The 13,262-nt window shown below is 50.6% G+C and overlaps 1 protein-coding gene across 15 annotated transcripts in view; it reads right to left on the reverse strand.

The window, feature by feature from the left end:
• MICAL3 (microtubule associated monooxygenase, calponin and LIM domain containing 3) overlaps positions 1-12,804 on the reverse strand; it is a 146,936-nt gene extending 134,132 nt beyond the window's left edge. For 14 of the 15 annotated variants that reach the window (XM_069581605.1, XM_069581604.1, XM_069581597.1 and 11 more), the window contains exon 1: positions 12,393-12,804. The gene's annotated coding sequence lies outside the window, so the exon portion shown is untranslated. The remainder of the gene's footprint in view (positions 1-12,392) is intronic. The other variant, XM_069581590.1, reaches the window with a different exon arrangement.
• Between the last annotated feature and the right edge of the window lie 458 nt (positions 12,805-13,262).

Raw genomic sequence — 13,262 nt, forward strand, 5'->3', positions numbered from 1 at the left:
TCACCCTAACCTGAACCCTCCTCTCTACCGACCAGCTTCGTGACAAAGCCTGAAGAACTGTTCCTCCAAAGATGTAGCAGACAGACTCCAGCCCCACTGGCCAGCAGCTGGTGGGCCTTTACCCTCCACAGACTGCACTGTGAATAAAAGGGGAGAGAGACGTTTCATTTTCCCAAGTATAAACTAAAGTTGAATGCGCTTTTTCAACTATCCGTGCTGCTCTCCTCCCCAGAAAGCAGCACAGTTCCCCCCACCCTCTCCCTTGTCCCAAGTCTCCTGGGTCTGCATCCCTCCCATTTCTGGTCAGTTTGCCCTCATCACCCTGCAGTGAAAATTATTCCAAACTGCCTACCCACAGGGCCCTGGCCTTCAGCCCATCTTCCCCAAGTATCTTCACACCATGCCACATCCCTATTTCAGAACCTCAGGCTCCCTATCACAATCTGAGAGGGTATCTCTGTTCCTAGGAAACAAACACTCCAGTATTTAGGGCTTGATGTCCCTAGTTTATAAAAAGAGAAGGAAAAAATATGAAAAAGCAAATTGGACAAAAGACAATGGGTGCTTCTGGAACAAGAGCTCCTTGTACCATTCTTGCCTTTTCTGAAATTATATCAACATAAGGTTACAAAAAAAACCCACAAGAAGCCCTAAGCCCTCATCTTAGTGTCAAAGTTTGATAATAAGAGCTCCTTCTCACAGTCACATCTCTGATGTCTTGTTTTTGTCCCTCTCTCCACACCTGGACTCAGGATTTCCCCTGCTCCTCCCAGCCGCCCGCTTCCTTCACTGACTCACAGCTTCCAGGGGGACTGAGGAAGGAGAGGGACTAACACTCGCCGCCCATCTGCTGTCAGCCAGGCGAGAGCACGCTCGGCGCTCGGTGCGCATTACCCATCCAATCCGACTGAGGGCTCTACTAGGGAGCCGACGGTCTCTGAGACCTACAGCGACGAAGACGCAGGTCCAGGACTCCACAGCCCCTAAAGGCAGAGCTGGAATGGGAACCCGGGTCGGCAGAGGGAGAATGACGCAGCAAATGGGACCAAGTGTAAGTAACGAAATCTCATTAACAAACAGATTAGGGAACAGATACAAAGGAGCCGCCAGCACTGCTCTCACCACTTCTCTCTAAGTCTGAAACTACATCACGTTATCCAAGAACTACACTTTTCCTGTGCCCCGACACACAGGGGGGCACACCAACCCAGTGAGGCCCTGGGGGCCCAGGCAGCTCAGGTGTGCGGCACAGAGACTTCACGTGGAGGCTGCCAGCACGAGGGCTCGCTGTCTCTGGGGTATTTCTCCAGAATCACGCCGTATTTTTGGCGCATGGAAAAAGTGAAGTCGCTTAGTCACGTCCGACTCTTTGCGACCCCATGGATTGTAACCTGTCAGGCTCCTCCGACCATGGGATTCTCCAGGCAAGAATGCTGGAGTGGGTTGCCATTTCTTTCTCCGGGGGATCTTCCTGATCCATAGAACCTGCATTACAGGCAGATGCTTTACCATCTGAGCCACGAGGGAAGCCACCAGGGCTCATGGAAAGTAAGATCAGTTTTACCAGAAGAAGGGCTGGGAAGACACGAAACCTGACGCTGCCATGCTACCTGGGTCTCTCCCCTCTCCTTATCTCCTCCATCTAATCAGTGTCTCCTTTCCAAAATGTCTCTGGCATCAAGTCCCTGCCTATCTCCATCGCCAGCATCCTGTTCTAGTTGGTCATTCACACCTGAATTATCACCATGACCTGTGGGCCAAACCCAACCTGCAAGTGAAGGACTTTTACATTTTTTTAATGGGTGGAGAAAAAAATCGACAGATAACTATCTTGTGACATGTGAACTCAAACTTGGGGGGTGGGGCATAAAAGCTTTACTGGCACACAGCCACGCCCATTCATTTACCAATTATCTGCTTTCCTACCTGTAACAGCAGCCACGTGGTTGCATCAGCTATCATATGGCCCACTGACACAGAAAATATTTACTTTCTGGCCCTTACAGAGAAAAACCTGCCAACTTCTCCAATAGCTGGTCTTGCCCAACTTTCATCTTCCCCCATTCCACCAGATTAATCAACACAAAACACAACTTCTGTGCTGTTGCTCTGTGTCCACAAGCCTCTGATGAACTAACTTGATTATAAACGTCAGTGTTTCCTGGCATTCATCAGACCAGGTGAACAAACTTGCTTTGAGTAAGAAAAGCCCACAGTGCCATGCCTTTTTTGCTCATGCTGTCCTCTGCCTTTCAGAAACCTCTTCTTTGTCATACTGAGTAAAGTCAGACACAGGAAGACAAATATCGTATGATGGTGCTTATATGTGGAATCTAAAACTCCAGGTACAAATGAACTTACTCACAAAAGAGAAACAGAGGTAAAGATGTAGAAAACAATCTTATGGTTACCGGGGGAAGGCATGGAGGGAGAAATGGGGGAGCAGGATTGACAGACACACGCTAATATATATAAAATAGATAACCAAATAAGGACTTACTATGTATAGCACAGGAAACTCTCCTCAGTACTCTGCAATGGCCTAATGGGAAAACAATCTAAAATAAAAAAGTGGGTATATGTATAACTGACTCACTCTGCTGTACTGCAGAAACTAACACAACATCGTAAGTCAACTAAATGCCAACAAAAATTTTTTTTAAAAAGGAACAAACAAAAGAAAATTCTTATTGCCTTCCATGGCACACTCACCGTTAACTTGCCTTTTAAGACCCTGGGAAAGAGCGTTTCCCAGTTTCCTCTCCTCTGCTCCCCAGCACCCTATACTTACCCTCATCACAGTTCCCACCACACTACACTGCAAGCATCTATTTGTGTGTCTGTCTCCACAGCTACAGGAAGATTCCAGAGGGCGAGGAACACATCTCACTCATCTCCCAACACCCAAACCAGATGGGGCTCCGAGGCCCATGCACCCTGAGCTCAGCTCCGACTCTGCCAGACTGGCGGCCTCGCTGCCGAGGCCCTGGCACACCGCATTCACTCTCGCTCCAGGCATCCCTGCACCTCACGGGGGCTGAGACACAGCCCACACAGGCCCACACGTCAGCAGACGAGGGTCCAAATGCCAGCCTCCTCTCACTCGGCCCTTGGCCGAGACACCTGGGTGTCTGTCTTCACCTGTGGAGCAGGGGCGAGAGCAGCATCCGGAATGCAGGGCTGAGGAGGCGTGCAAAGCATCTGCACCAGCGCTGCGTGCATAAGAGCTCAACGGCAAGGACCTGCGTTCGTCCTCCCCAAAGGCTGGAGGCGCCTGCCCGTGCCGTCTGGCATCTCACTGCCATTCTTCTCCCTTCACCCAGCCGTCTCTTCTGAAGCAGGGACGTTGAATGCCCCTGGAACTTGGGCCCTGCCTGGTACCCACTGCAGGACAACATGCAGAGAAGGGGCCCAGCAGATGACGAAGTCATGAACAAATTACTCCAGGAAGTCCAAAGGGGTGCTAACAGGGGAAGCAAGGCAGAGCCAAGGAGGCAGCAGGGGGCACTGAGACCCAGAGTGCGCTGGGCTGCATCGGGTGCCTCACACAGGTAAGTGTGGGGCCAGCCAGCTTCAACCGAGACGGCCCCTTCAGTCAGCCGCAGCACCAGCGCCACGCTTGGCGTTCACTGCGGCTTACCAAGTGTCGGCAGGATTCTCAATGCTCACATCCGCACCAAGCACAGACAACTGTCATGCCATTGCACAGATGGAGACACTGAGGCTCATGGGGGTTAAAACACATGCAAGGCCACACACCCTAGTACATGATGCACAAGAAGTTCCCGAGTTCACGCTCCTTACCACTGTACATTTGTGGGGGGGGGGGGTGTGGACGCCCCTTACCACTGTACATTGGGGGGGGTGTGCACTCTCCTTACCACTATACATTTGGGGGGGGTGAGAGACAGAGAAAGAGGGTGTGCATGTGATAAGAGGAGGGGTGTGTGTCTCTGAGAGGGCGTGTGTGTGAGTGTGAATGAGAGAGATAGTGTGTGGCAGAGAGAGAGGATTTGTGAGAGAGGGTGTGTGTGTGTGTGTGTGTGTGTGTGTGTGTGTGAGAGTAGGTATGAGTGTGAGAGATTATGTGTGAAAGAGAGGGTGTATATAAGAGAGAAAGGGGTGTGTGTGCGAGTTTGTGTGAGAGAGAAGGTATGTGTGTGAGAGACAGTGTGTGTGTGAGAGACAGTGTGTGTGTGTGAGAGATAGTGTGACAGGGTGCAATGAGACAGAAAGGGTGTGTGTGTGACAGAGAGTGTGTAAGAGAAAGGGGGATGTGTGTGTGCGAGAGTTTGTGTGAGAGAGAAGGTATGTGTGTGAGAAATAGTGTGTGTGTGAGAGATTGTGTGTGAGAGGGTGTAATGAGACGGAAAGGGTGTGTGTGTGAGAGACAGTATGTATGTAAGAGAAAGGGGTGTGTGTGTGAGAGAAGATATGTGGGTGAGAGAGGGTGTGTGTGCAAGAGTGTGTGTGAGAGAGAGGTATGTGTGTGAGAGTGTCTTTGTGTGAGAGACAGATGTGTGTCAAGTTCACCTGGGAACCTTTCTGAGGACTGTAGCCGGGGGGACAGCCTCCCCGATAGCTCAGAGGGCCTGCTCCAAAGGAGAAAGGATGGAGCCAGGATATGCATGAACTTTTTTGCTGAGAAAAACATGCAGTCAAGCATAAAAAGATTACTACCACTCACAAAGAAGAGACATCAAGTTCATGATTTTAGTGCTTTTCTACGTACAAGAAGAGGCAGGAATCTGGGCTCACTGAAATTCTCCCTCAGTATCCAAGCTATCCTCACTATCCTGGGGCCGGCATGCCCAAAGCACAGAATGCTTGTTCTTCTCCACTGTGAATTCCTCTCAGGCTGCACTGTCCGGGGGCAACTGCAGTGACTAATGCCTTGATCCTTGTAGAACTGGAATGGTGGCAACATTTTTTTCCTTTGCAGAGACACGGAATCCAGGAAAATGTCACTCCTTTCTTTTCCTCTTCCTTCGGATTTCTTTCTCAGGAAGACTATTCAGGCAATCCCTGAAGCCTAGGTGTAATGAAGCAGAGCTAGGTCACGAAGCACAGGCACGAACCAAAAAACAGAGACTCGATCCCACGTTCTGGGTTTTAATCTAATCTGGCACCACCCTTCACCAGCCAAGAGATCTCAGGCAAGCCACCTAACCTCACTGAGCCTCATGGTTCCTAACCAGTTAGCTAGGTGGGCATCATATATGCCCTTTTGTAAGGCTTAAAGGAGGTCTTGTCATACAGTGTACTGATAAAGCACGCTCCTGATAAATTAGTTCCCTTCCCACCTTTCCAATACCTCAACACAAGCAAGGTTTTAAGCCAAACCCCTTACCCTCCTTTGTGTCCTACCAGGGAATAACCTCTACCCTATCCTGGGTTTTCCTGCCTGGTTGGTACCTATGCCCACACATCTGGGCTTCATAAAAGCCTACAGAAGCAGCCTGGAAACAAGCACAAGGAAAGCAACTACATCCAGAGCAAGGGAGGTAGCAACAGGTGCAGACGGTCCAGATGGCCCCAGGGTGCAAATGGATACTGCGTGGGGAGAGGCTGGCCGGCCAGGCACTGCCAGGACACGCCCTGACCACAGGACAGCGCCTGGAGGCCTGCAGAGGCAGGGCCTAGGACTGTGTACAGCTCTGAGGCTGCACCTATGTGGGGCATGGAGAGGGCAAGGCAGGTAAAAATGACGGGAAACCACTTCCACCAGGAGTGGAAGAGGAGACTCATCAGGAGAAGCTGTATATAGAAAAGCAAAATTCCGAATTCCTCAAGAAGGAATTCTGTTGCGAAACTCCTATTCTATGGAGAATTCAAGAAATACAGACACACACAATTATACTTTGGAGGTCACTCCACATTTTCATACACCAACTTTGCTTGAAGCAAGGATATCTTTAAGCTAATGAACCCTTCTCTGAGGTCACTGGTCCTGGACACAGGGAGTTTCATTAGCAACATGTGAAAGGGTCCTAAATGTTATTACCAAATGGAGCCAACTCAAGTAACACAGCAGGGAGCAAAGGGGAAGATGCTTAACCATTTCCAGGAGACACAACAATTTCTATCCGATACATTTGATCATAGTGATCCAAAGGTCTTATTAAATAAAAGATTAAACATAAGCAAAAACCATGTCTCACTGAGCATATCCAGGAAGAAGTCCTAACAGGCCTTTTCCATGATAGATCAGCTTCCAAATACAGTATTTGACAAAGAGATACTCAAGGAAGGAGGAGTGGGAGAGCTGCCGGGTACCAGTACAAGGTGACTATAGAATTCCGAGGTTGGATAAAGTGGCCTGATCTAATTCCCAAAGCATCGGTTAAGCGCCTCCTGCTCAGGTTTGCTCCCACCCATCAGAGCACCAGGGAAATGGTAGTCTGGAGCCTGGTACCTCCAAGGCAAGCAGCACAGGCCACAAATGGCAGTGGCATTGAGCTGAAGGGCAGCCGGCAGGAAGAGGAGGTGGGCGCAGCCTTTCCTGCAACCAAGCTGCCTAGTTGGATCTCAGAGAGCAGCAGCAAAGAGATCCTCTGTTTGCAAATATACAAATATTACTGAAACAATAGCCAGGGGGGTGAATTCCAGAAATTCTCAATCTTACCTGCACAAAATTAACAAAACCAAATGGAGAAAAAAATACTTTGCCTGATAATATATATTTTCTTACCACTCCATGTCCAGGGCTTTCTGGCCAGTGGAGTCGCGAATCACAACACGTTATAGTTTTCTGCATCTGCGCCTACTCTCCCCACCCCCACCCTCACCCCAACCCCCGCCCCAGGCTGCTTGCAGGCAAACAGCATCTTATTGTCCGGCACTCACCTTACATACAGTAGTTGCTCCATAAACACATGCTAAGAAGCAGCCCCAGCATGAAGTCAAAGCTCTCAGATTCTGGGCCCTCTGTCCCCAGGCTCCCTGAGGGTGGTCCAGTTAGCAGCATCTCTGGGTCCTGCTCAGCCTACTGAGGCACACCAAGTCCAGGGAGCCCTGGAGGCCCAGCCATGCTGCCATCTCACCAATCTCTCTCCCCTGCCCTTTACCGTCCTTTTCTTCCTTGCTTCCTCTTCTTTTTGCTCCCTCCACACATCACCTCACAGCAAGTGATTAAATGCACAGGATCTGCAGTCATCCAGCCTCCGCAGAGTATCTACGGTTCTGGACCTCAGCCTCTCTGGAAGTTTTCCGAATGGGAAGCAGGAGACTAGAAGTGGTGTGTGCTCACAGGTGCTCAGCAGTGTCTGGCCCACAGTGAGACTCACTGAGTGATAGCTGATCCTGTATAACTGCCTATGGAATCCACTTATCTAAAGGTGCTTAAAATGCCAAAGGCAGAAGGTTGTTTTTTTCCCTACCTATGCAAGTCTGGTTTTGAGAAGAGCCTCTCTGCTTTGGAAACAAACTGAAACAGGTCCATGTCACGAGTTCAAATACTTCCTATTCGTTTTTCATAGGGAAACAAATGACTCTGACCAGGCATGACCAAACTGGGTAAAGGGTTCTGTTCCAAACAGTGGTTAGGATCCCACACTAGTTCGTTTAAAAACAGAATAAAATAAAAAGCATCCATAAAGTAGTTGAGCTAGGACAGTGATAGGGTTTGCGCGAGTTCTTGGTTTTAGGGATCAGAAACCCACGCTAGGCAAAAAAGTATAGGAGGGAAGGGGACAGGTTTCCTGAGCTTTTCAGGGAGCAGACTTTAATCAACACTCTTTCCAGATCCCACGGCCCAGCCCGAGGTCCCTGAAGACCCTACACTGTGCTAAGTGTACCTTCTGGGGCACCCACAGGTGTTCCCCTCTGGATGCTTCAGAGTCATCTCCTCCAACTCTGCCGATTTTGACGGAATACGTCAGTTTAACCTAAATGCACCTTTCATAGACCACTTCAAGCAGGTAATGCAAAAGTGAAGAGAGGGACAACGTGAAACAGTGCAGGGATGGTTGGAAGAGAGAAAGGGTGGCCACCAGAACGGAGGTAAGTCCACCCCAGTCAGTCACCTTTCACTGGTCCGTGACAGCACAGCTCTGGACCCGAACGCCTGAGTCTGAAGCTGAGCCCACCGTTCCCACCGGGGCCATCACTGAGCTCTCCACCTCAGGGTCCTTGCGCAGGAGACAGGGCGCCATGAGGACTGAGTGTGCAGCCCCCACCGAGCAGCCACTCAGAACAGGCCCAGCACACAGCCACCCTCCTCCATGCACTCCTGCAGAGACCGCCATCAAGGCACTGCTTACCCACTTCTCCTCCTCTCCCACTCACAAACCCCAACAATGCAATCACAAGGCAGCTGGAGGGGGTGAAGTGAGGGAAGGCATGGAGGGGTGTCGCTGGGACCTTAATAGGTGAGCATTTTGTAGGCCGGGACAGCCTGCGGCAGTGTGTTGTCATAACCCAGGGGGTGATGGGCTAGAGAAGTATTGTCCACCCCTGGTCCTGCCTCTGGGGTGCTCTGCCCCTGTCTTCAAGCTTCAATGCTGACATATCAGCAACAGAAAAGAGGCAGGGGAAGAGACAGGATGAAGCCAGACCAACCAAAGTTTCACGCTGCCTTTTGTGTAGTTAGGTGTTTCAAGATAGTAAAAAAAAATCAATAAAAGCTACTAGTCAACCACCTGACAGAATGCTGCTCCCCTCCTTCCAGAGTCCACCAGAGCAGATCCTTCCCTAGATATACAGTTAAACAGACCTCTGTAGACCGACCTAACGCAAGAAGACCCTCTCCTGGCCTTCTTTCACACACACACTTACGCACGCACGCACGCACACGCGCACAAGCACGCACGCACACGCGCACACGCGCACACACACACGCCTGCTCTTTCCTCCTCCCCACAAACAGTGAGGAGGTACCTCTAAGGACTGACCACTTAGCAGATGCTCCTGCCTCTCCTCTTCCATCTTCCTCCAGGGTTCAAACCAACAATCCTACTTCTCCCTTCTTTAATCTGATTATTACCACTTTATTCCTTTTTTTTTTTTTCCCAATTGTGGCGATTTTTTCTTCTCTGTGAAGACTGACACTGACAAAAAGTGAATAAACTGCAGAGTTTTTAGGGCAACAGTTTCCCTGTCCTCCCTCCCCAGTTTCTTGATTCTCATAATAAGCCTTAACACCAGAAGACAGCTAAAGCCCACACCAAGAAAACAGCAAGTCACACGCAGCTGAGCCCCAGAGGGAAGCGATGTTGTTCTGTCCCCTCCACCACCCACTCCACTCCACAGGATCAGAGCTGAATTCTGAAAAGTGGAACCAAAGGTGACAGAAGGGTGCATGGAGGCAAGGGAAAGCCCAAAGAGAGTTTAGGTAAATTTCTGAACAATATCCCCACCACTCCCAGTGCACCACATTATTTGTAGAAGTTAGAAACCAAAAAGGAATCAGATTTTCAACTCTGCCACCTAAAGTAGAAACTGAGAGTCTTATTTACTGCACAGATTTTAGCCCAAGTGCCAGACCTCCAAGTTTACAATTTCAATCTGCAGCTTAAGTTTAAAAGCCTGGGCACTAAAGGAGTTGCCTGGGTTAGGATATCACACATTTCTTTCGTGCCCAAACCCTTTCAATTGTCTCCCTCTCTATGTTCCCCATTTGGCCTCATAAAACATTTCACGCCCCAAATACAGATATTTTTTCAACTCTTTTATTTTTTTCTAAAATAATGACCTGGCTAAAGAATGCTTCTGGCCCAGGAATAGTCCAGAATCTTTTCCACTATTATACTTCAATGAAAAATGAGACCCCTGGACAAGCACAGCCCATCAGAGCCAGGCAAGCAGTGGCAACAGGTGTCAGGGACTCTGCTGTCTGCTCCTCGTCTCCACTAACACCCAGGGAGGTTAGAAGCACACACTTCAGAATCAGCCCAGCTTTAAGCCCTGACCTGCCTTGTCACTGCCTTGACCTGCATCTCACCAAACCCTAGTTCATCATCTGTAAAACCAGGGAAAATAACATGTCCTACCTTGTAGACTGTCTTGGGGAACAAATGAGGTAATGCACGTGAAGAGCCTGGCACACATAAGCCCCCAAACATAAGCACCCAGCAAATGTCAACTATTCTCAGCTCTCTAGTAATCTGAAAAGCATAATGGTTTGGTGTCTTTAAGTCTTCCAGGTTTCAAAAACAGAGGGTTTTTTCCCTTATGAAAGTATTAGTGAAATTCCATATGAAGGAAAAATCGAAGTCCAACTTAGCCGTCAACTCACAACTTAGAACAAATCACGTCCCCCCCCATTTCTTTATCCATAAAGTCGGAAATAATATACTGCACTAAACCTGATGACCTCAGACAAAAAAGAATCAGTGAGATAACAGGCGATAAAAAAGCTTTCGCTTCCTCAAAGAAAAGCAGTAAGGAAATCCAGAGTATGATTATTACTGAAACGTCACATCCAGTATAACGGGACATACATAAACCACTGATGTTACTCAGGCTTTCAAGAACATTAGGTCTGATAGCCTTTTAATCTGGTCATAATGAGCCTGGTACAATAAGAGAGGGTACATGGCTGCTCCCTGCAAAGCCCAGTTCAGAGGTACAGCTCATCAAATCTAAGAGTGTGCCCTGTTTGCTGGTCAGGTGTCATCCACCCAGGCCATTTCTTAGATGCCAATGCTAGGAGAAATTAGGAAAGGCTTATGGTTCCACCTGGACAGGTTAAACCAACAGCAACCAAAATCCTTACCCACGGGAATTTTCAACAGACCCAAGAAAGGGTCCACTCTGACCCTTTATTCTCCTGTGCTGAGTGAGTAAGATCTCGTCTACGGTGCGTACCATCCTTTCTGGAAAAAAAAAAAAAGCACATGTGAGCTAGAAGGAAGAGCTCAATTGTTGCTTGTTTGATATTTACTTCTAGGTTCAGAGGTCTGAGTTTCATTTTTAACCGATCATAAAAATTTTGGTGTGAGAGCTAGAGGTTAGGATGGGAAGAAGACTGGGGGGATTGGAGGGTTAGTCTTAACTTAAAAGGGGAACATGCAAACAAAATTGTGTCCAATTTCATCATCCACAGGTCTCCCAAACCCAAACAGGAAAGAAAAAAAAATTACTTATGGTTATTAAACACTTACTATGTATGTGCCAGATATACTTGCATGGAGTATTTGGTACGCATTACTCTAGAGCCCATTTTCTGCCCCACACCTAGAAACACCATGATCACCTGAACCATACCAGGTGTGGGGTGGGGGGACCTCGCAATCTAGCAGTCAAGTTCTAGACATTTCAAAGGCTAGCATTGTGAACACGAAAAGGCAGCTCGGCTAGGAAACCAGGTCTAAGTTCCTATAGATTCTTTGCAAGAAGACCATCTAAACCCTGTTTTCCCTATAATTCTGGAATTAAGCCATGGTGTTTAGTATCCTATCCAAAAAGTAAAAACAATTTAACATCCTGGAGCACAAGGAGAATTCACTCTAGGGCCACAACAACCTGAGCCAAGTTTCTGACCAAGTCCACTTGACAATGAAGTAAGACATGTATACAAGCCTCTGGAGGGCCCTTTACAGAGGTGCTCGGAAAAGAGCCAGCACCAGGAGCTGCCATCTGCGTGGCCAGGTAAGGAGGGCAGGGCCTCCCCGCCGGCCCAGCGCAGACGCGGAAGGTCCTGCTTACTGCAAAACCCATCGCACCTCACCCGCACCTCCGGAGTACGAGCCAAACGGCTGTCTCCCGGGCAGAATGTCAGATGGGACTCGCCAAATTTAAACGCCATCTCCCCATCCACGTCCCAGAAAATGAGAAGGTGTAAGCCTCGAGGAAAACACTGCTCACAACTGGCTTGCTTTTCTCAGCACTAAGCACTGATGTCACCGTAACCGATGCCTGCGGTAAACAGCCGCCACCTTAGAGCTCACGGGCTGTGTGCGGGGCTGCAGACGCCTTCCCTCAAGTGAGTCTGCGGGGAGTCGGGAGACCAGGGCGGTCCGTGAGCCTCAGGGGACGGAGGGACACGGGGACAGGGGGCACATGGGGGATGGGAGGACCCGAGGTTGGGCGACACGGGGGAATGGGAGCACAAGGAGACAAGGGGACGAAGAACATGGGGGGAGAGGACAGATGAGGGACACGGGGGAAGGGGAGACACGTGGGGACCTGAGGGGACAGAGGGCCACCGCAGGAATGAGGGAGTCGAGGTCCCGCCGCGCCCTCCCTCTCCGGCGCGGCTCCTCAGCTGCGCGTCCGCTCGCGGGTCCCCTCGTGCCCGGCCTCGGCGGCGCCCCTGGCAAGCAAGTCCAGCCTCCCGCCCGCCGCCCGCGGCCCTGGACCCGGGCCTGCCGTCCGCTCCGGGGCTGCAGCGGCGGCCAGAGGGAGGCGCCCGGCCCGCGCGGGTCCCGGGCCAGGTCCGGAGCCCGTCTCACCTCCGCCTCATGCCGCGCTGCGCCAGCGTCCCGGCCGCAGCCCACAGTCCAGACCTTCGGCCGCGGCGTCCGGCGGCCTAGCCCCTCGGCGACCCCTGCTCGGGCCGGCGCCTCAGCCCCGCAGCCGCCCCCTCAGCAGTCGGCGTCCCGCGCGAGCAGCACCGCGGCTGCTGCTGTGGTAGCGGCGCTGCCGCCGGGTGGGGCGGGCACATGGGAGGGCGGGGCTGCGGCCCCTGGGGCGCGACCACCGGACCCCGGCCTCGGGGCGCTGACCTCAGCGCGCCTCCAGAACCCGCTCTGCCGCCCGTCCCCAGGGTCGCCGTCGCGACCCGCTGGCTCAGACTTTGCCAGAAGCTCATAGTTCTATGCTGAAGGTAAACGAGAGGGCCGCCTCCACACCCTTCCTTCTCTCCACTCCCCCCGCAGGTTCAGTGGTATATTCCTCAAAGCCCGCCCCGAGGGACCAGGGAGAAGCTGATTGGTTGAGAACCTTGGACGGGGGCGAGGAACCGCGCGAAATGACCAATGGAAAAGCATGGTGGGCACATCAAAGCCGGCCAGAAAGGGAGGAGAGAGGATGCGATTAAAGGGCACGTTATTTGTTGTGCTCTGTAGCCGCCACACAACACAACTGGAATTTTCTATCTGATCCAATCCAGACAGGAAACAAAGAGATTGAGGATTCTCAAATTTTGGAGTTAAAAGAACGAAAAGAAAATATGGAGAGAACTGAAGAAGATATCTGCGTGTGCCTTTCCGCCGTCCCGTTGTCAGTTGTCTCATCTAATCCAATAAGGATATTGGAGTAGTATTGATCTCTCGTAGTCCTTCTCATACTTTGCAAGTCTATAATCCTTAGCTTGGGATCAC

The sequence above is a fragment of the Ovis canadensis genome, chromosome 3 (assembly GCF_042477335.2).
Source record: "Ovis canadensis isolate MfBH-ARS-UI-01 breed Bighorn chromosome 3, ARS-UI_OviCan_v2, whole genome shotgun sequence".
NCBI classification, from domain to species: Eukaryota; Metazoa; Chordata; class Mammalia; order Artiodactyla; family Bovidae; genus Ovis; species Ovis canadensis.